A 19962-nucleotide genomic window follows, 5' to 3' on the forward strand; every position below is an offset into this window, starting at 1 on the left:
TGGATCTGTTTTGTTGTAGAAGCCCGGAGTCATGTCCAACCCCAGTGCTTGCCCAGTTCTCACCCCAGCTCTGAGAGATCTGGGTTTCTTTCAGAGCTTGGGAGATGCAGGACTCTCCTAGGCTGTAGCTGCTTTCAAGGAGTTGACCCTAGCTCTGGCAAGAGACAGAACCCAGAGCTGCCCAGAACAAGGACTGGAGGAGGCCATTGCTTGTACATGAATTTATCAAGCAAAGAGAAAGATCTGGATGTGAACCCAGACAGTCGGAACATTCAAAATAAGGGCTGGGCTCCTTCATCAACTGATTCTGGGAAGAGTCATCATCAGACCCTGTTTGCTTGTCCTGTTCCAGCGGACATGTCTCATGTTGCCCTGCTTTCCCTCCACTACCTGGGGGACATGTCACACACTCGGTGTTCAATGTCGTTATATAAATTCATTACGTTCCAGCCTGTGCTCCAGGATTTCATTTCAGCTCCGTGTCCTCCAGAGACCCCGTATGTCCCATAGGGAGCTTCTTTCACGGATTCGTAAATTCCCCCATGACAACTTTTAGCACACTTGACTGAATGTAGTCAGCACAGTTGAGGTGAGTCCCCTGAGAGTGCCTGGCAGAATTCAGGTTCTAGGGACCCCCCACGTCGGAGTTGGGGGCGGGGGCTCTTACTGTCTGCGGCCCCCACCCAGCTCGCTGTGCTCCTCTGTGAACTCCTGGGCTGCCAGGGTCAGCGTCCGGTCATTACAATCCAAGTCACGAATCTGAACTGCTTTTGTGTCCACTGCGGACTTCCAAATGTCCCCGCAGGGCAAGCTGGTTTCCCGCGTGTCCCTTGGGGCCCGGCCCTGCTGCCGCCAGCGCTGGGCGGTCCGGAGACGCCGCAGGACGAGAGCGGGAAAAGCTGGGCCTCTTCGGGGAGGATTGGGGCGGCGCCTGCAGGGAGCAGAGGAAGCAGGTGCACCCCTGCGGGGCTTTCTGCTACTCTTTGTCCCTCCTCCATGCGTTTTTCTTTCTGTATCAAATAAAAACAGCGATTTCTCTGAAGCACGGGGGGTGACCTAGCCCGGGGAGCTCGGGAAGCCTGGGCGCTTTCTGAAAGCACAAAAGGTGTGCTGTGTTTTCTCTTTCAAAACCCTCCTCGTGCAATTCCACAGAAACAGAAGTCCTTCGGTATTTCGTGCACGGCACAAATACACTAGTTCCGATAAAAAAATAATTGCAAAGAGCATGTGCCCAGCCACCGGGATGGCCGAGTGGTTAAGGCGTTGGACTTAAGATCCAATGGGCATGTGCCCGCGTGGGTTCGAACCCCACTCCCGGTAGAGCAAGTTTTCGTCTCGGCAGCCCTTCCTGGGGGGAGGCTGGCCTCCTGGGACGCGCGTCCCGCTTTTCTGACCCTCCGCAAAAACATTATCCTGTCTTGCCTTCAGGCAGTAGTACCGGAGCTCTTTTTTGTCCCAACCCCATCAAATTGCCAACATAAGGAAGACAAGTCGACAGTCTTCCTAATGAGATTGATACTCCAGCCCTGGGGTTCCAGGGGAATGGAACCTTGGAGGCTTTGGCCTTGAGGCCACAGGAAAGGAGCCCTCCTCTGTGGCCCCTGTGAAGCGAGAACTACCTGCCAGGGGATTCTTACTGCTTCCAAAGGTGGTTCTCAGAACGATGCTCGGGCTGCCCCTCCAGCTGGCTCCGGAAAGCAGAATTGAACCTTCACCAGCACAACATGAGTGTTTTGAAACATAAAAATGCTCCCTCGGTGCAGTTTCCTTTTGCCTTTCTCCAGTGAATGTTGTTGAGTATCTTTCTGTTTATGAGCCACCTGTATTTCCTTTTCTATTAGCTGTTAGGTCTTTCTCTTATGATTTGTAGGAGCTCTTTAAATATGAATCAATGAAGCCTTATTCTGATATGTCACAGATACTCCACTTTGTTATTTGCCTTAGATCTTGGCAACAATTTGGGACTATGCAGCTTGAGTGGTCAGTCTCTTGGTTCCATTCTGACTTACACATACCTTCTCCACTACAAGGTCAACAAGTGTTGACAGAGGAATGCCATGCTTTCTTCTAGAATGTCCATGATTTCTTTTTTGTATTTAGATCTTTGATTTATCTGATTTTTCCTGTGTTTTAATATGTGAGATATATATCTAACTCTACCTTATTTCCAGAAGACTGCCAGTAATCCCAACACCATATTTTTAATTTAAATTCAACCTGATTAGCTTAGAGTGTATTATTAGTTTCAGAGGCAGAGGTCAGTGGTTCATCAGTTGCATAGAACATGTGTGTGTTCATCAAAGCACGTGCCCTCCTTCATGCTCATCACCCAGTTACCCAATCCCCCACCTATCTCCTCTCCACCAACCCTCAGTTTGTTTCCTAGAGTTCAGTGTCTCTTATGATTTGCCTCCCTCTCTGATTTCATCTTATTTTACTTTTCCTTCCCTTCTCCTATGTTCATCTGTTTTGTTTCTTAAATTCAACATATGAGTGAAATCATATGGTATTTGTCTATCTCTGACTTATTTCGCTTATATCCTCTACCTCCATTCAGGTCATTGCAAATGGTAAGTTTTCATTCTTTTGATGGCTGATATCACATCTTGATCCATGCATCTGTCTATGGGCATCTGGGCTCTTTTCATAGTTTGACTATTGTGGACATTACTGCTATGAACATTAGGATGCAGGTGCCCCTTTGGATCACTATGTTTGTATTCTTTGAATAAATAGTGAGTAGTGCAATTAATTGCTGGGTAATAGGGTAGCTCTATTTTTAACTTTCTGAGAAACCTCCATACTGTTTTCCAGAGTGGCTGTACTAGCTTGCATTCCCACCAACAGTGCAACAAGATTCCCCTTTTTCCAAATCCTCTCCAACATCTGTTGTTTCCTGACTTGTTAATAATAGCCATTCTGAGTGGTGTGAAGTTGTATCTCATTCAGGTTTTGATTTGCATTTCCCTGATGATGAGTGATGTTGAACACTTTTTTGTATATGTTGGCTGTTTGTGTGTCTCCTTTGGAGAAATGTCTGTTCATGTCTTCTGCTCAATTCTTGATTGGACTTTTTGATTTTTGCGTGTTGAGTTTGATAAGTTGTTTATAGTTTGGATACTAGCCCTTTATCTGGTATGTCATTTGCAAACATCTTCTCCCATTCTGTAGGTTGTCTTTTCCTTTGCTGTGCAAAAGCTTTTTATCTTGAAGTCTGAATAGTTCATTATGCTTTTGTTTCCCTTGCTTTCAAAAGCATGTCTAGCAAGAAGTTGCTGTGGCCGAGGTCAAAGAGGTTCTCCTCTAGGATTTTGATGAATTCCTGTCTCACATTTAGGTCTTTCATCCATTTTGAGTTCATTTTTGTGTATGGTTCTAGAGAGTGGTCCAGTTTCATCGTTTTGCATACTAATGCTGTGTTAGCATGGAGAGACCCCCATCGATTGAAATGCCAGACTACTAAATTCTGGTTCTCGCTAACATGTATAGGACCAGATAATTTGAAAGACTGTGAACTTTGGAACTCGACAACCAGTGTTCTAATTCTGGCTTTCCCACTGACTCTGAATCTTGATTTCTTTCTTTGTCAGATGGAGGTAATAATCCTTACTTCATGAAAGGCAGTTGTAAGGATTAAGTATCTGGTAAATTTAGAAGTCTCTTTGCCACTATGTAGGTTAGTCCCTTTGCCCCTTAGAAGAAACTCACACTCTTCTTTTATAGCAGTCCTTAACAGAAACCTCGAAATCAGATTAAAAATTAGATAAATATTTGTCCTGATAGTTAAATTGCTTCTATGTTTTGAGATCAAACACTGAGATTCCACATTTGAATCTCAGTGATTCCACATTGAATCTCTGATCCTGGGGACAGCTCAATGGATCATTTACATGAGCGGCCTTGGATTTCAAGTCTGAGCCTTGAGCTTCATGTTTGCTCCTGGCCTTTCTGGGCCTTTTGCTCCTCTCTTTCCTCCAAGAGTTCATCTGTGTCTTCACAATCAGAAATAAGTTGGTTTGAGGGACAGCTGGGTTGCTCAGTGGTTGAGCGTCTGCTTTGGGCTCAGAGTGTGATCCCAGAGTCCTGGGATTGAGTCCCACATCCAGTTCCCTGCAGGAAGCCTGCCTCTCCCTTTGCCTAAGTCTCTGCCTCTCTCTGTGTGTCTCTCATTAATAAAGGAATAAAATCTTAAAAGAAAAAAAGAAAGAAGTTGGTTTGACAAAGACTCAACTCCCATGGCAAGGCAAGACTCATCCCTACCAAGATGGGTTTTATCATCTTTTTTCTTTCCTGTGGATCAGGGGAAAAGAGAGAGGATGAGTGGAAGTGGAGGGTTTATTTTTTTCTGAAATGAGACTCCAGATGGTAAAGATTTTACCCAAATTGAAACTTGCTAAAGAGAAAAAACGCAGAAGTCTCTGAGTGGTCAGTAGGAGATGTTCAGACTGCCGTGCCAATGGCACTAATGTCCAGATTCCATCCATATAGAAGTTATCCCATGTCATATTTCCTCACCAGAGTCAACTAATCTGAAACTACCATTCCACACCTATCTCTGTCACTGGGAAGTTCTGTACCTGTTGTATCAAGTGTCTGATTTTATTAAATTCCTCCAATCATCAGTGATACTGGCAATTTCTACTCAACTCTAACCTCTGTTGTTTCTTGAGACAGGCAGAATTTTATGACGGCTCCCAAGGTGCCCTCCCTTGCTGTATAAGCCCTGTAAAATCCTGTATAGGTAGTAATTTTCATCTAATACATAATTAACAATAGCTACTAATTCATCCCTTAAACTAATTTTTTTCAACATCCATCCTGATACTGGGAATGCAACAACTGAGGGGGTAAAAAACTAAGTTTTTCTCTTACCTCCCAGGCTTTCTGGGTAGAGGAAGAGACTCACAGGTATCTTTTATTTTCAATAGGAAATTGAAAGGGGGAAGGGGGAAAATGAGACTACTTGGATGGTTTTGTCTTCATACCGAAATTGTAAAGCCCGCCACACTCCTACCACCTCACTCTGGGCCATCCTGTTTTTACTGGTTTGTATTAGTCAGCCTTCCCAGAGAAGAAGAACCAATAGGATGGAATATATATCTTGGCTCCTGTGATTAGAGAGGCTGATAGTTTTCAGATTTGCAGGCAACAACCAGGAGAGCCAGGAGACGGATGGTGTACTTCCAGTCTGAAGACCAGCAGGCTTGAGACTCAGGAAGAGCCAGTGTTTCAGACTGAGGCTGAAGGCAGGAATAAAGTGATGTCACAGCTCAAAGGCAGTCAGGTAGGACAAGTTCCCTCTTCAGGGGATGGCCAGCCAGTTTTTCTATTCAGATCTTCAACTGATTGGATGAGGCCTACCCACATTAGAGAGGAAGATGGTTTACTCAGTCTACTGATTTAAATGTTAAACACCCCAAAACACCTTGACAGAAACACCCAGAATCGTATTTAACCAAATATCCAGGAACCCCATGGCTCAGTCAAGTTGACACATAAAATTAACCATCATATGTGTAATTTGATATGCTCTAAACATAAGGAATAATAGTCTTCACCACTCTTAGCACAGGAAGAATGAAAAAACAATGCAATATGTATATTTTTGCAGGAGTAGTATATTCACATGGCTCAAAAAAGAGAAAGTAAAAAAAAAAAAAATGAGAAAGTATTAGAAGGTAAACTGAGAAGTCTGGGTCTCCCTCCCCCCATCTCTCCAGTTTTCACCAGCACCTTTCCCTTAGCTTCTTATGCAGCCTTCCTGACTTTTTAAAATATTTGCAAATATGAACATAGTCTTAGTTTACCTACCTTTTTACATAAAAGGTAAAATATTTACCCATTGTTCTGAGCTCTGTTTTTCATTTAATAGATTTCGGAGGGACGCATGGGTGGTTCAGTGGTTGAGGGTCTGCCTTTGGCTCAGGGCGTGATCCCAGGATTTCAGGATTGAGTCCCACATCAGGCTCCTGCAGGGAGCCTGCTTCTCCCTCTGCCTATGTCTCTGCTTCTCTCTGTGTCTTTCATGAATAAATAAATAAATAATTTTAAAAATAGATTTTGGAGATCTCTATTTTATCAGTACTTAGCCTGCGAATAGCTTTGCATACTGCACAAGTGTGGCTTATTTTCAAATGAGTATATCCAACCAGGAAGGAGTTGGATCTGAAACTTTCCCACTGCCCTCTAGAGAAGGGGATGAGAACAAAGTGCAGGTTTATTGGGATAGAGGGAAAAGGAGGAAATGACATCCTTCCTTTTTTTTTTTCTCTCTCTTAGGGACAAAATATTTTCTGCCTGAAGCAATACAGTGCCCAAAGATACTTGAAGTAGTTTGGAAGGAGCTGGTGATCAAGAAAAACTATATATTCACCCAACAAATACTTGAAATGAACAAATAATTTCTTCAGAATGTAATAATTAGTTATTTTTTAGTAAAGATATTCAAGACATAGAATTCAGTAAAAAAGAGGTATAAAATTCAGTAAAGAAAAATGGGGCACAAAAATGTTTTCCCAGGATGATAATCCTTTTAAAAAATGTATACACATATGTATATAAATATATATATATAATAAAATGTGCTTAACAGTGTTGACTTTGGAATGTGGGAATATATATTTATTTTTTTAGCCATATTTTTGTGTGTTTTAACACTTATATAACACTTATATAATTAAAAAGAGGAGAAAAATAAAGAAGTAATGAAAAAAATCAATCCTTTGGATCTTTTTTTAAAAATTAGTTTCAGGGGCAGAATTCAGTGGCTCATTACTCATATAACACCCAGTGCTCATCACATCATGTGTCCTCCTTCATGCCCATCACCAAGTACCCCATCCCTCTACCCCATCCCCTCCAGCGACCTTCAGTTTATTTCCTACATTAAGAGTCTCTTGTAGTTCGTCTCCCTCTCTGATTTCATCTTATTTATTTTTCCTTCCCTTCCCCTAGAATCCTCTGTTTTGTTTCTTAAATTCCACATATGACTGAGATCAGATGATAATTGTCTTTCTAGCATTATACCCTCTAGTTCTATCCACGCTGTTGCAAATGTTTAGCTTTCAATCCTTTGGCTCTTTATACCAAAGATATACCCAGCACAATGGAGAAAAGATGAAATACTTTAAACCTTGGTAAAGAATCGCTTACCTTGACTTCGTAGGGTTGACGCTCAGGGTTCCTTACATTGGATAGGAATAGGCTGGCCTACAGTCCATATTTGGTATTAGTGATGAGGAGTGTCAAAATGATAGAAACGTACAATTAATATTCTGGTTTATCGTCAGAATTCTATGAATTCAATAGCCTAGACAGGAGGATACCTACAAAAGTGTTTTTTTTTTTTTAACTTGATTTTTTTTTTTTTTTAAAAAGTTAAATCAATTGAAGAGGCAGGTGCTAGAAGAGGTAGATGCAGCTGGATCCCTTTGATTGAGGGAGTTGACTTTGGGTCCAGCATTAGGAAGCATTTCCCTTAAGACTGGGAGAGAGAAGGGTTCTTGGGGCTAGACCCTGGCCTCTCTGAAGCCTGTGACCTAGTGTCTAGGAGAGGCTGGTCTACCACTACCTTGGAAGCATGTGGTTTTCCAGGGCGACCTCTGCTCCCTGCCTTTCCTCTTTCCTTCAGAACACTGCCAACAGCAGTGGGGACCATGCCTTCTCTCACCACGAGGTGGCAGGGCAGGCCTCTTTTCACCAGCTCACTCCCTGGTGTAAAGATAAGTTTGTTCTTCAGGGGCTATGGAGTATAATAGTTCAGAACAAGGTCTTTGGAGCAGATTTCCTAAATCTAGTTAAGTCTGCCCTTTATCTGAGACCTTCATAAGGGAAAAGTTCATGGACACATGGACATGGCAGCCCAAAAATCTTGTCTTACAGTTCTGGCTTTGCCACATTTTCTCCCCTGAGACACAGTGTCTTCATTATTTAGAGATAATAGCCCCTATTCCACTGAATTGTGAGGAGACTCTCTCTCTCCTCTCTCTCTCTCTCTCTCTCTCTCTCTCTCACACACACACACACACACACACACTGTATATAGTTCAGTGCCTTGTCAGTAGTAAGTGCTCAGTATATATCCGTTCCTTTGCCCCTTAAAAGAAAAGCATTATCTTCTTTTATAAACTGTCCTTAATGAAAATGTTCCTGGTTAATTTCTGTAGCTTTTAAGATTGTCTAGAATTTCTCACTTCTCTAAACCTGTATCATCAACCTCTATCAGTCAAACACCTGTGTTAGATATTCTCTGTGGAACAGGCAACATGTCACCGTAGACTGCCTCCAGCTTGGCAGTCTGACCTTGGTCCCTAGGACCCCTCTGCTGTACCTTTCCTCAGCAATGGCTTTGTATGTGGTGGGGCTAAATGATTACTGCCATTCTAGTGACATCAGATGACCAGCTACCAGAGTGAGGAAGAAAACCTCACCCCCAAATATAGAAACTCTGCCGACCAGCAACATTTACTGAAATAACACCGTGGGAGAAAATGACTGGCTGCAACACTTCCAGAGGGAAGAGGGTTTTGTCAAAACTTAAACTTCACAGATGGGGAAAGGGCTTTGTTAAGGACAATGAAATACGCCCATAAAACAGGCACCTATGTAATCTAGGGCTGAAACACAAGACCACCCTTCTGCTTCCTCTGCACACACAATTCTACCCCTTTCACTTCCTCTGCCATGAAACATACCTGTGGTCCTGGGCTCCAGAAAGATAAATGAATAAAACAAGGGGAAGAAGTCTATCCTTTCCAGAATCATTGACACTGCCTTTAGGGTGAGTGGCTGAAAAATCCCTGGGTGGAGGGTGGAGAGTCTTCTTATTTTTACACCTTCTGCTTAGTTTTAGGCTCAGTTTTGTGTCCTCTGATAAGATGGTTTCCATGTAGTGTGGTCGAGATTTTAAAACTCCAACAGCTCCCAAACACTGGGAATTGTGAAGGCAGAGAGCTCCTAAGAAAAGAACTATACTGATGATTCTGGTGAGGACAATCTCTCATTTTCAGAGAGCATAACAGGCCCAGAGACTAAAGTGTGGGTTACCCATACACATTTTTGTTATCACCTCATAACACATTGTCCCAGCTGACTTCCTGGACATGTGACCTGGGCAGAGACACAGGGCCCTGTACTCAAAAGAGCCTCAGACTTGTTTTAATGCTCTGGCGTCATTGTCCTGAAATTGCTAATTTTTAAATAAGACACTCTACATCTTCATTTTGCACTGGGCCTCACAACTTATGTAACTGGTCCTACATGTTGTCTTCTATTTTCCATTGTCAAGAAAAGGAAATGATTCTTTCTGATATTCTGTATTCTGCCCCTTGTTCAAGGTATGTTTGGTGCGGAGAGATGGCTTCTCAATCTCAATTTTGGGGTTTATATTGCAAAACTGAATTACAGAAAGAAATCAAGAAAGAACAAAAACTATTTTTTTAAGATTTTATTTATCTATTCATGAGAAATAGAGAGAGAGGCAGAGACATAGGCAGAAGGAGAAGCTGGATCCCTGTGGGGAGCCCGATGTGGGACTCAATCCCAGGACCCCAGGATCACGACCTGAGCCAAAGGCAGACGCTCAACCACTGAGCCACCAGCTGCCCCAAGAACAAAATTTTTAATATAGGTTACTGGACAGTAGGAAGAAGTCACGGACAAGCATCATAAGAGAAACCCATGCCCAGAAACCAAAGAGGAAAAGGAGAAAGATAATTGGTTGTTGATATAACTTCCACATGTTTGAGACTATAAGACAAAAGAAAGGGGAGATCAAAGAAATGAGCTTGATTCACTTCATATTCGTCAGTCAGAATCTAATGATCACGCACCAGACAGTAGAAACATGGCAGAGTTGGACACGTTTATGAAGTCAAGGAAACTTACAGATGAGTTTTTGTGAATCAGGTCCCTAAGACACTTCCAAAACTTGCATGTAGTGAATAAATAATGAGAGGAACACAAAGTACCTGTTGACCCAAGAAAGGGGAGAGACAGGCCTCCTGATTAGCCTATGCCAGTACTCTAAGGTTTGAGTATAGGGCCATGATCGATGAACCAAAATCATGTCATTGTGACTGCCCCTCATTGTTGTTCTGCCTCCTTTGAGACCATGTGTTTCTCCTAGATTGTTTTTTTCCTTTGCACTCTCCTGGACAGTTTTTTAAAAGCCAGTCAAGTGAAAATTCCACCCCACCCAAAGCCAAGACATTCCGAGGTCATTCCTGCCTCTTCTTACCTGTGATAATGAAGATAAAAGCACAGGGAACCTACTGTTTCCAGGTCTCTGCAAATAACTGAGGGAAGGTCAGCAACAAAGTCAAAGCAGAATTAGAGAAGGGCCCCAATCATGGAAATATCACCTGGTATGGAGTAGGCTAGAACCAGGAAAAAATAACAGGAGAGAGTCTGAGAAGTTCTTCCTTTTTTAGGGTCCACTCCCCAGTTTTCGAAGTCCCCAGGTATGCAGGGAGCACAGCACATGCTGGTGGGTATCACTGGGAAGAAGTGGGTTGAGGAGAGGTAAAAGCGTGAGGCTGCGTAAACCAGGACTCACTGCACTTGTGTTTGGGCTCCTTGCACATTTTCCTACCGCAGTCTTCGAGGAGCGCATTGACGAGGACTTTGAGACCCCCAGGCAGTTCTATTTCCACCCAGGAGGAGACAAAGAAATACCGGCTCACCAGGGTGGTAGCCAGGAAATGACAAGTGAGGATCATGTCTGTTCCGTTTCTTCATCCTAAAGCACCAAGGAAAGGCATCAACCTAAGAGAAGGAAGAGGTAGGGAGGAGTGTCCCCAGACCCTCCAAATTTACTCCTCATCCTTCAAGACAAATCCTAATGATGCTTCATTCCTAACTTTCTTAAATCTCCCATTCTAGTGTCAATATCCTGTCTACAGTTTAACTCCTTAACAAGTACTGGATGCCCACAGTGTGTCACACCTGAAGTTCTGTAATATTGCCTTCTAATGTCTCTCCCAGGCTCCAGCGATTATCCCCCACTCCATTCCAGACTCCATACTAATAGCCCCTACCCCCAATAACTGTCAGGTTCTCCCCCTGCTTGGAAGCTCCCTAACATCTCCCTGAGCACATCTAACATAATCCTTTGAGTGACATCCAAGCCCATCCTTAATCTAGCTTCAACCTATCTTTCCAGCTTTATTTCCCTCCAAAGACTCAACCTCTCTGCCAAAAAAAAGGTCACTACACTGTTTCCCAAATTCTGTATAAACAAGAGTTCCTTGAATGGGCTCCCTTTAAAACTCTATCTCATTGTCCACTAAGTACTATCCAAATATCTCTTATTCATTCAATAGATAAATGTCTCAACCACGTACTGTGATCCCTATACTGTTCTAGGTGGCTGATGCTGGTTTGCAAACAAATAGGGTTACCATATGGAGTTGTTCCTAGAGTGGTACAAACCTTTGCCTTGCTCATCACCATCTGCTAAGTTCTCCTGCTTCCCTCTTCTCATCAGCCAGTATAAATCTATCTTTCAAGGCCCAAGCTTGGATTGGAAGCTTACCCAACCACAATGTCCAAATTGTGTTCACCCTGTGTGGATAGAGGGGACAAATGACTAACTGCCCCATTTCATATTCAGTCATGTATCACTTCAAGCAAGGAGGCTGGCACAATGGCTGGAGTGGAGTGAGAGGGGAGAGTACAGAGGTCAGAAAGGAGATGGAAATCAGATTAAGATCCCTCAGGTAACAGCAAAGAATTTGTTGTTTATTCTGAGAAGCCATTGGAGCAGAGAAATAAGATCAGACTCATATTTCTATGGATTCACTCAGTTGCTATATTACGATTAGACTATAGGGCACGGGTTTAGGCAAGGAACTCAGTAGTGACCGTAGTAGTGATGCCATATAAGACGATGGTGGTTTGGAGCATGTTCTTAGTTGAAGAGGACATTAGAAGCCTCACACTGGGCTTACTTTGCAGATAGAACCATTGAATGATGGATTCTACATGTGGTAGGAGATAAACAGGAGTCAGGAACAGCCTCAAGGTTTTTGGAGTCAGATCTGTAAAGTTTGAGTTGATCTTTACTGATATGGCTAAAACCAAGCTGGAGGCACTGAGGAGTGAGAAGCAGTTTGATTTTAGACATGTTACATTTGATATGCCTTTCAGATATCCAAAGAAGATGTTAGGTAATTGTATATACTAGCGTGGGGATTAGGAAAGAGGTCCAGGCTAAAGATACAGGATTTCGATTTGAGAAAGATTCACAATACATGAGAATTACTACTGAGAGTAAATGAGTTTCAGTGTGGCCCAAAGAGAGAAGTGGTCCTAGGACTGATCTCTAAGGCTTTCCAGGATTTAGAGACCCAGAGATGATAAGCATCCCACAAAGAGGACTGGGAAGAAGTCCCGGAATCCAAGAGAAGAAAATGTTTCAAGGAGGAAATGTCTGTGTCAAATGTCATCCATCCAAAAGCCATCAGATGAGGAATGAAAACTGATCACCAGTTCATCAATGAGAAGGCCACTGCAACCTTGACAAAAGCTCTTTTAGTGGAACATAGGTAGAGCCTATCAAAAAGAAGAGGAAGTCCCAAAGAAGAACAGACAGAGGAGAGGTGGGTATAGTAACAATGATGGGGATGTTCTCTTTGAAGAGCTTGCAGAAAAAGCAAAGAGGCTGTAGCTAGAGGAAAATATGAGATCAGAAGCTCTTTTGTTTTTAACATGCAGGAGAGATACTGATAATTGAGAGGTCAACATTCTTACAGCTGGCCACAGAGGAAAGAATGAGCAAATTCTGCAGAGTAATTAGGAAGAATGGTAGAATATATACCATTCTTGATAGATGAGGTAATGAGAATGTGTGGGAGATGTCTTCTGATTGCTTCTGTTTTCTCAAAGGAATAAAAGGCAAAGTCATAGCTGAGGTGAGCATGGGATAGGAGGTACTGGAGATCTGTGGAGAGGTGAGAAGTTACCTAGAATGGGCTGGGGAATGCTGGGATCACATGGCAGCACGAAAGGCTCACTCAAACTTTATGTCATGATTTTACAGCTGGATGAGTTAGTCTGCTTGTTTTTTTTTTTTTTTTTTTTTAACAGTTTTATTCACCTGTATGGGTGTAGGCAATGAATAAATAAGTATGCAGACTTTTAGAAGGGTTAGCATTTTATACAAGTACTGAGGAAGCAAATGGGTTGAGGGCATGGGCAAGAGAGTGGCTGCAATGGTGAGCCATGGAATCTTGTTTGGTCAGGAGGGAAATGAGGGTGTGAAGGGGGATGGGCAAGACTGTAGGGACATTGGACACATATTTGGTACTAATTTTATACTTTTTGCTTGTAGTATTAGAAAAAGAAAGTAATGGATTGAAAAACTTCCAGTTAAAAATATTCACAAACATGTACAATCTAAATATAAGATGTATTTATTACTGCGAGCTGACGTAAAAGAACTTGGAAAGCACTGGTCTAAGTTTGGGCCACATGAAGGGGTTGAAAGGAGACTGGAAACAAGATACCTGCATGAGGGATTAGGGAATTGGGAGGTCAAGGGTACTGGAAAAATCACCTTCCTGGATACTAACATTACCAAGAATTATGATAGGAGTAGTCCCAGAGAGGGAGAGTGCTCTCTGGGCTTAAATTTTCAAGGAATGAGGGGAATCATTCCAGCAGTCTGTAGATGGCAACAAAAATAAGGGAGAGTGGTCAAGTCTAGGAGAAAAGCTTCAAGGCTAGGCAGTTTCATGGAGGAGGGAGGACAAAGGAGTCCAGAAGAGGCAATGAGAAACACGAGGGAAACCTACCCATCTCCAGGCCCAGCGGTAACAAAGGGTAGGGAAGAAAAAGCAGCCACTAGTCAGGAGGATGACAAGGCCAGCAGGGTCAACAGGAGAGAACCAGATTTCAGTTAGACTAAGAATATGAAAGAACAGTCAGAGACTGAGAATACAGGCAATTTATCCTGCCTGCTCATTGGTGGGACCACTTAGTGACATCATAAAAGTGGGAAAATTCTTATGGACCAAGGGTATGATTCAATCTGCCTTTGCTCACACAGCAAATGTTTTCAGCTTGCTTTCTTTTAGCACTCAACACAAAGCCATCCTTTGTGTCTTTCCCCCACCCACCTTTTATTTTTGCTGTAGAAGGAAGAACCCCTATGCTCAGGAACAAAGTCCAGAGGCGCCTAAGAGAGAGGTCAGTGTTGCTGAGTGAGTGGCAAGCAGCTGAACAATTCTGGGCTGGGGGAGGGGAATGGTGTAATAACATTAGGGTGTGAGGAAGACTTCTAGAGCCCCTGAACTGTGGGTGGGTGGATAGCATGACAGGCCAATCACTTTGCCAGCTTCTCTCTCTCCCCACTAGGCAAATGAGATTCAGGCCTCCAAAAAATACAAGGCTGAGGAAACAACAGTATCTCTTAAGTGTCCATCCTACCATGTTAGCAGTTCTGTGCAAGAGTAACTTACAACTAATATTCAGTTCTTTGCTCAAGGGCCACCTCTACTCTCTACCCCATATGAGAGAGCAATCCTCTTTCTCTGTGTATTTGGCTTTATTTTTCTTCATAGCTCTTATCTATCAGAGATACTATTCTTTGTTTCCTCCCACTAGCCCATAAAGTCCCTCGCAGAGACCTTGTCTGTTGTCCCATTGCCTACAACAGTCTGGCATGTAGTCACCTGTAATATTTGTTGAATGATGAGCCCGTCACAGAAAAATGGCACCAGTGCTCAGTAAATGATAAGTCATGAGTGGAATATTCAAATTTGGAATGGTCAAGTGCTAGAGCTCCTTTATCACAGAACTAGTTAAACTTGCAGGACTGTCACAGCACTTTCAGGAAGTAGTCACTAGAATTATGGTGCTGGCAGGGATAAAAGTTCACCAAGAACACTTGGGCCGTACTCTAAGAGCTGGTTGATTGGTCAAGGTACACTGAGAAAAACAGATCAGTGATATCTCTGGAGCAAGATGTGATGTAGGAAGCCCTGGATCTCCTTATTTCCACAAAGACACCAATTTAGCAACAATTCATGGACAAACTCCCTTTCTGAGAAATCAAAAACTAAAAGGCCTCTGCATCCCAGGTAAACACAAAATTTGACTTGCCCAAACTGGTAGATTTGGGTCACACTCTTGCTGATTCTGCATGGATATTCATCATCATCAACACACCTCGATTAATGGGATATACCACATTAGCTGAATAAAGGATAAAAATCACAAGATCATCTCACTAGGTGCAGAAAAAGCATTTGACAAGATTTGGCAACCTCTCACAATAAAAAACTGTCAACCAGCTAAGTATAGAAGGATGTACCTAAACATAATTTAAGGCCAAATATGCGCCCACAGCTAACATCACTCTCAAAGGTGAATAAGTGAAAGCTTTTCCTTTAAGATCAGAAACAAGGCAAAGATGCCCACTCTTGCCACTTTCATTCATCATAGTACTAGAAGCCCCAGTCAGAGCAATTAGGCAAGAAAGAGTGGGCAAATCAGAAATGAAGAAGTAAAATCATCCCTGTTTACAGCTGACATGACCTTATAGAGAGAAAAATCTTAAAGACTCCATTTTAAAAACTTAGAATAAAGGAATCCAGTAAAAATACAGGATATGAAATCAGCCCCCCAAAATCATTTGCACTTCTATACACTAACAACAAACTATTCAAAAAGGAAATTAGGAAAACAATCCCACTTATATAATACTACAAAAAAGAATAAAATACTTAGGAATGAACTTAACTAAGGAAATAAAACACTTGTACACTGAAAACTACAAAACACTGATGAAACAAAGAAGTCACAAACAGACTTCCCATTGGGTGGATACCTTAATATTACTAATCTATCCACACCACCCAAAGAGATCTACAGAGCCAATATAGTTCCTATCAAAATCTCAAAGGCATTTTTTACAGAAATAGAAAAAACAATTCTATAATTCATACAGAAGCACAAAGGACCCTGAATGGTCAGATCGATCTTAAGAACAAAGCCAGAGGCATCGCACTTCCTGATTTCAAAAATATTACAGATACAGTAATTAAGAGTATAGTAATGGCATAAAAAATACACATGTCCAAAGAACAGAGTGGAGAACCCAGAAATAAATCCATGCATTTATGGTCAACTGATCTTCAAAAAGAACACAAGATGGAGAAAGGATAGTGTATTCCACACATGGTGATGGAAAACTGAATATTGACACACAAAAGAATGAAACCAGACCCTTATTCTATACCATATGTAAACAAACAAAATATATTAAAGACTTGTATGTAAGGTCTGAAATTGCAAAACTGCTACAAGAAAACATAGCAGGAAAGATAAATCATGCTTCATGATACTGGTCCTGGCAATGATTTAATGGATAAGACACCAGAAACACAGGCAGCAAAAGCTGAAACTATCAAGTGGGATGACATCAAATTAAAAACTTTCTGCACAGCAAAGGAAACCATCAACAGAGTGAAGAGGAAACCTACAGAATGGGAGAAGATATTTGCAAACCAGGTGTCTGATAAGGAATAATCTTCTATACAGGGAACTGTATAACTCAATAGCAATAAACAAAACCAAAAAACTAACAGTTCAATAAAAAATTGGAGTAAGACTTGAACAGACATTTCTCCAAAGAAGATATGTATGTAAACGGCCCACGGGTACATGAAAAGATGCTTAGTGTCATTAATCATCAGGGGAATACAAATCAAAACCACAATGAGATGCCACCTCATACCTGTGATGATGGTCATTATTAAAAAAGAAAAAAAAAAAAAAGACAACAGTGTTGGTAAAGATGTAGAGAAAACAGCTTTGCATCCATCCTGTTGGCAGGAATGAAGTGGTGCGGCACTTATGAAAACAGTACAGAGTTTCTTCAAAACATCAGAAACAGAACTATTATGCTCCAGCCTTCCCCCTTTGGGTATTTATCCAAAAGAAATGAAGTCAGGATCTGGAAGAGATCTTAGCATTTCCATGTTCACTACAACAATGTTCAGGATAGCCATGATGTGAAAACAACCTAGATGTTCAACTGGATAAAGAAAACATGGTTTTATACATACAATGCAATATTATTCAGCCTTAAACAAAGAATGGAATTCAGCAATATTCAACAACATGGATGAACCTTGATGATATAATACTGAGTCAGGTCACTACAGAAGGACAAATACTGTATGATTCCACTTCCTTGAGATATCTAACACAGTCAAATTCACAGAAGCAAAGAATGGAATGGGGGTTGCCAGGGGCTGGGGACAACATATGGAGTTACTAATCAACAGGCACAGTTTCAGTCAAGGAGGATGAATAAGCTCTGGAGATCTGCTGAACAACACTCTACCCAAGTCACTGATAATCTACTGTACATTTAAAAATTTGTTAAAAGGGTAGATCTCACAACAACAACAAAAAAAAAAAAAAAAAGGAGAGAAAAACTAATCAGTGAAGTTATAGGTAAGAGAAGAAAAGCAATTTAAAATGCAGACACAGGAGAAATTACAGGATATGGAGCCAGCAAAGAATGAAAATAGGCTGAATACCTGTGATTCTAAACTCATTCCCCCCTGGTATGGAGTACACAGAAGCTGCCTTCTGAGAATGAGCCCCAGAGTTCTAAAGTAGGGATGCCTGGGTGGCTCAGCGGTTGGGCGTCTGCCTTTGGCTCAGGGCGTGATCCTGGGACCCACATTGGGCTCCCTGCATGGAGTCTGCTTCTCCCTCTGCTTGTTTCTCTGCTTCTCTCTGTGTGTCTCTCATGAATAAATAAATAGAATCTAAAAAAAAAAAAAAAAAAAGAGTCTTAAAGTAGCAAGAAGGCTAATCTCTTGGAACTCAAGAATTTGGCTGTGACTATTGCTACCAGGACAAGGTATCTACTGAATTTAGGACATATTCAGAGTATTTGAATATTTACCTAAAAATACATAAAGAAAAGTTGAAGTTGACCCAAGATACTCAAATAATCCCTTCTCAGAAGTATATATTGACACTGTGAGTACAGTTTGCAACCTGCAGCTTAGCTCCACATTCCTTGCAGATATACCCACTTTTCAAGTAAGAAACTTAAACTGAAGTAATCTATTTATTTGAATTTTGTAGAACATGATGATGATTCTAAGGGATATCTCCTAATATCCTTTAGTTTTCAAAATGAGGTATGTGCATTCCTGGGAATACATGGATATACTTTAAAGGGAATCCACTTGCTGATCTTGAGCTTCCACGTAGACTCATTAGTTATGACTGATCTGCCTCAAACTGTCTGCTTTCCCACTTACCCTTTTGTCATAATCCCTCTCCCTGACTATGAGGAGTTAACTCTCAACTATCCCAAGTCACACCCTTTGTATTGCCCCAAGACACAAAGCCTCCTCAAAGGGATCTAAAATAATGTCAGTGAGCAAGTGAATGGCCTTCTGCACCTCAGGGGCTTTCTATTACATTTACTTTCAACAAAAAGAATGCCTAACTCAGTTGTCAACAAGAGATTAACAAATTTTGTAATACATACTTGTGATTTTGGCATGTAATACAGGAGTCTGAAAAATTAGAATTGCATTCTTATTTCAAAAATCCTTGAACTCCTTTCTATCTCTGTAAACTAATATAATCTCTCATATCTATAATGAAAATACAAATATTGATGTTGAACTTGTCTCTTTCTTGCAATAAGGAATATTTATCCACAGATACATGAATTAGAAAATCTTAGTCACATCCATCCCATTAAGAGATGCATTTGTAATTCGATATGTTTATCTGCTAACTTATCAAAATACATAATACATTCACAATGATTTGATTTTAACTAACAAAAATTATAATAACTTAATACAGAAAACAAATTCACTCTTAAACCTGTTTCAGTCCCTGGAACTTAAAAAAAAATGAAATTTAATGTTTAGACTTCTTTGTTGCAGAAAAATATGACAGAATAGACCAAAAACAGCCATGTTACAGAGAATTTATTTTTGTGGGGTAGGGGAATGAAAATGCAAGTTCAGGTAGAAAAGAGGATGTAAAATTTCAAATGTTGGAGGAAATTATGTTTTTTAAAATTCTAATCAGTATGGTACTTAGATTCCACTGGATAGAGAAGGGATAGAACATATTTTTAACTGTCACAATTTGTAACATATAGGAAATCACATTCTGTACCATTGTTTAAACTTATAATGTAAGATTTTATATGCCAATCTAGAAACATGCAGAGAGATACATTATTTTTCAAAAGCATATGCCTTCAAATTTTGGAGACCACTTCTCTAGCGTAGTTCTCAACATGTGATGTAATGCAGTCATTATAGACACAGAATCAGTAGTTCATCTTACTGGTTGTAGGACTTTGGATGACTTAAATTCAGTCTACTTACCTGTAAAATGGGGACAGTACCCAGTCTACAGAGATCAACCTATCAAATTCAGTATACATCAGAATCACCTGGAAGGGTTCTTAAAACAGACTGCTGGGTCCCTACTCCCAGAGTTTCTGATTCAGGTCTGAGGCCAGGAACCCAAATTTGCCCTTCCAACAAGATTCCAGGTAATGCTCATGCTGTTGGCTCAGGGACCACAGTTTTAAGAACTTTTGGTCTATCTCATAAGGTCATTATGAGGACTTAAGGGTTAATACATCAAGTGGTTAGAACTGCACTGGCACAGAACAGACGCTGATGTTTACCAGCAGATATCATCAGTCAGGATAGGACTTTCCCTAACAGAAAAGTCTACTCCAGTGGGTTACACAGAAAGGAGTGAGCATGTCACTTAAGAAGAGGTCCTGAGGGGATCCCTGGGTGGCGCAGCGGTTTGGCACCTGCCTTTGGCTCAGGGTGCGATCCTGGAGACCTGGGATCGAATCCCACGTCGGGCTCCCGGTGCATGGAGCCTGCTTCTCCCTCTGCCTATGTCTCTGCCTCTCTCTCTCTCTCTCTGTGACTATCATAAATAAAT

The 19962-nt window shown here is 41.4% G+C and overlaps 1 long non-coding RNA gene and 1 other non-coding gene across 2 annotated transcripts; one reads left to right on the forward strand and one right to left on the reverse strand.

Annotated features, from left to right (window-relative positions):
• Positions 1–1237: 1237 nt before the first annotated feature.
• On the forward strand, positions 1238–1320 carry TRNAL-UAA. The gene has a single exon. It is a non-coding gene; the product is annotated as a tRNA-Leu (tRNA).
• Positions 1321–7154: 5834 nt separating this feature from the next.
• Positions 7155–17730, reverse strand: LOC121500127. The gene is made up of 4 exons (XR_005990306.1): positions 17550–17730; positions 11431–11562; positions 8694–10738; positions 7155–7209 (listed from the first exon to the last, which is right to left on the reverse strand). It is a non-coding gene; the product is annotated as an uncharacterized LOC121500127 (long non-coding RNA).
• Positions 17731–19962: the final 2232 nt, after the last annotated feature.

Source organism: Vulpes lagopus, chromosome 10 (assembly GCF_018345385.1).
Source record: "Vulpes lagopus strain Blue_001 chromosome 10, ASM1834538v1, whole genome shotgun sequence".
NCBI lineage: Eukaryota > Metazoa > Chordata > Mammalia > Carnivora > Canidae > Vulpes > Vulpes lagopus.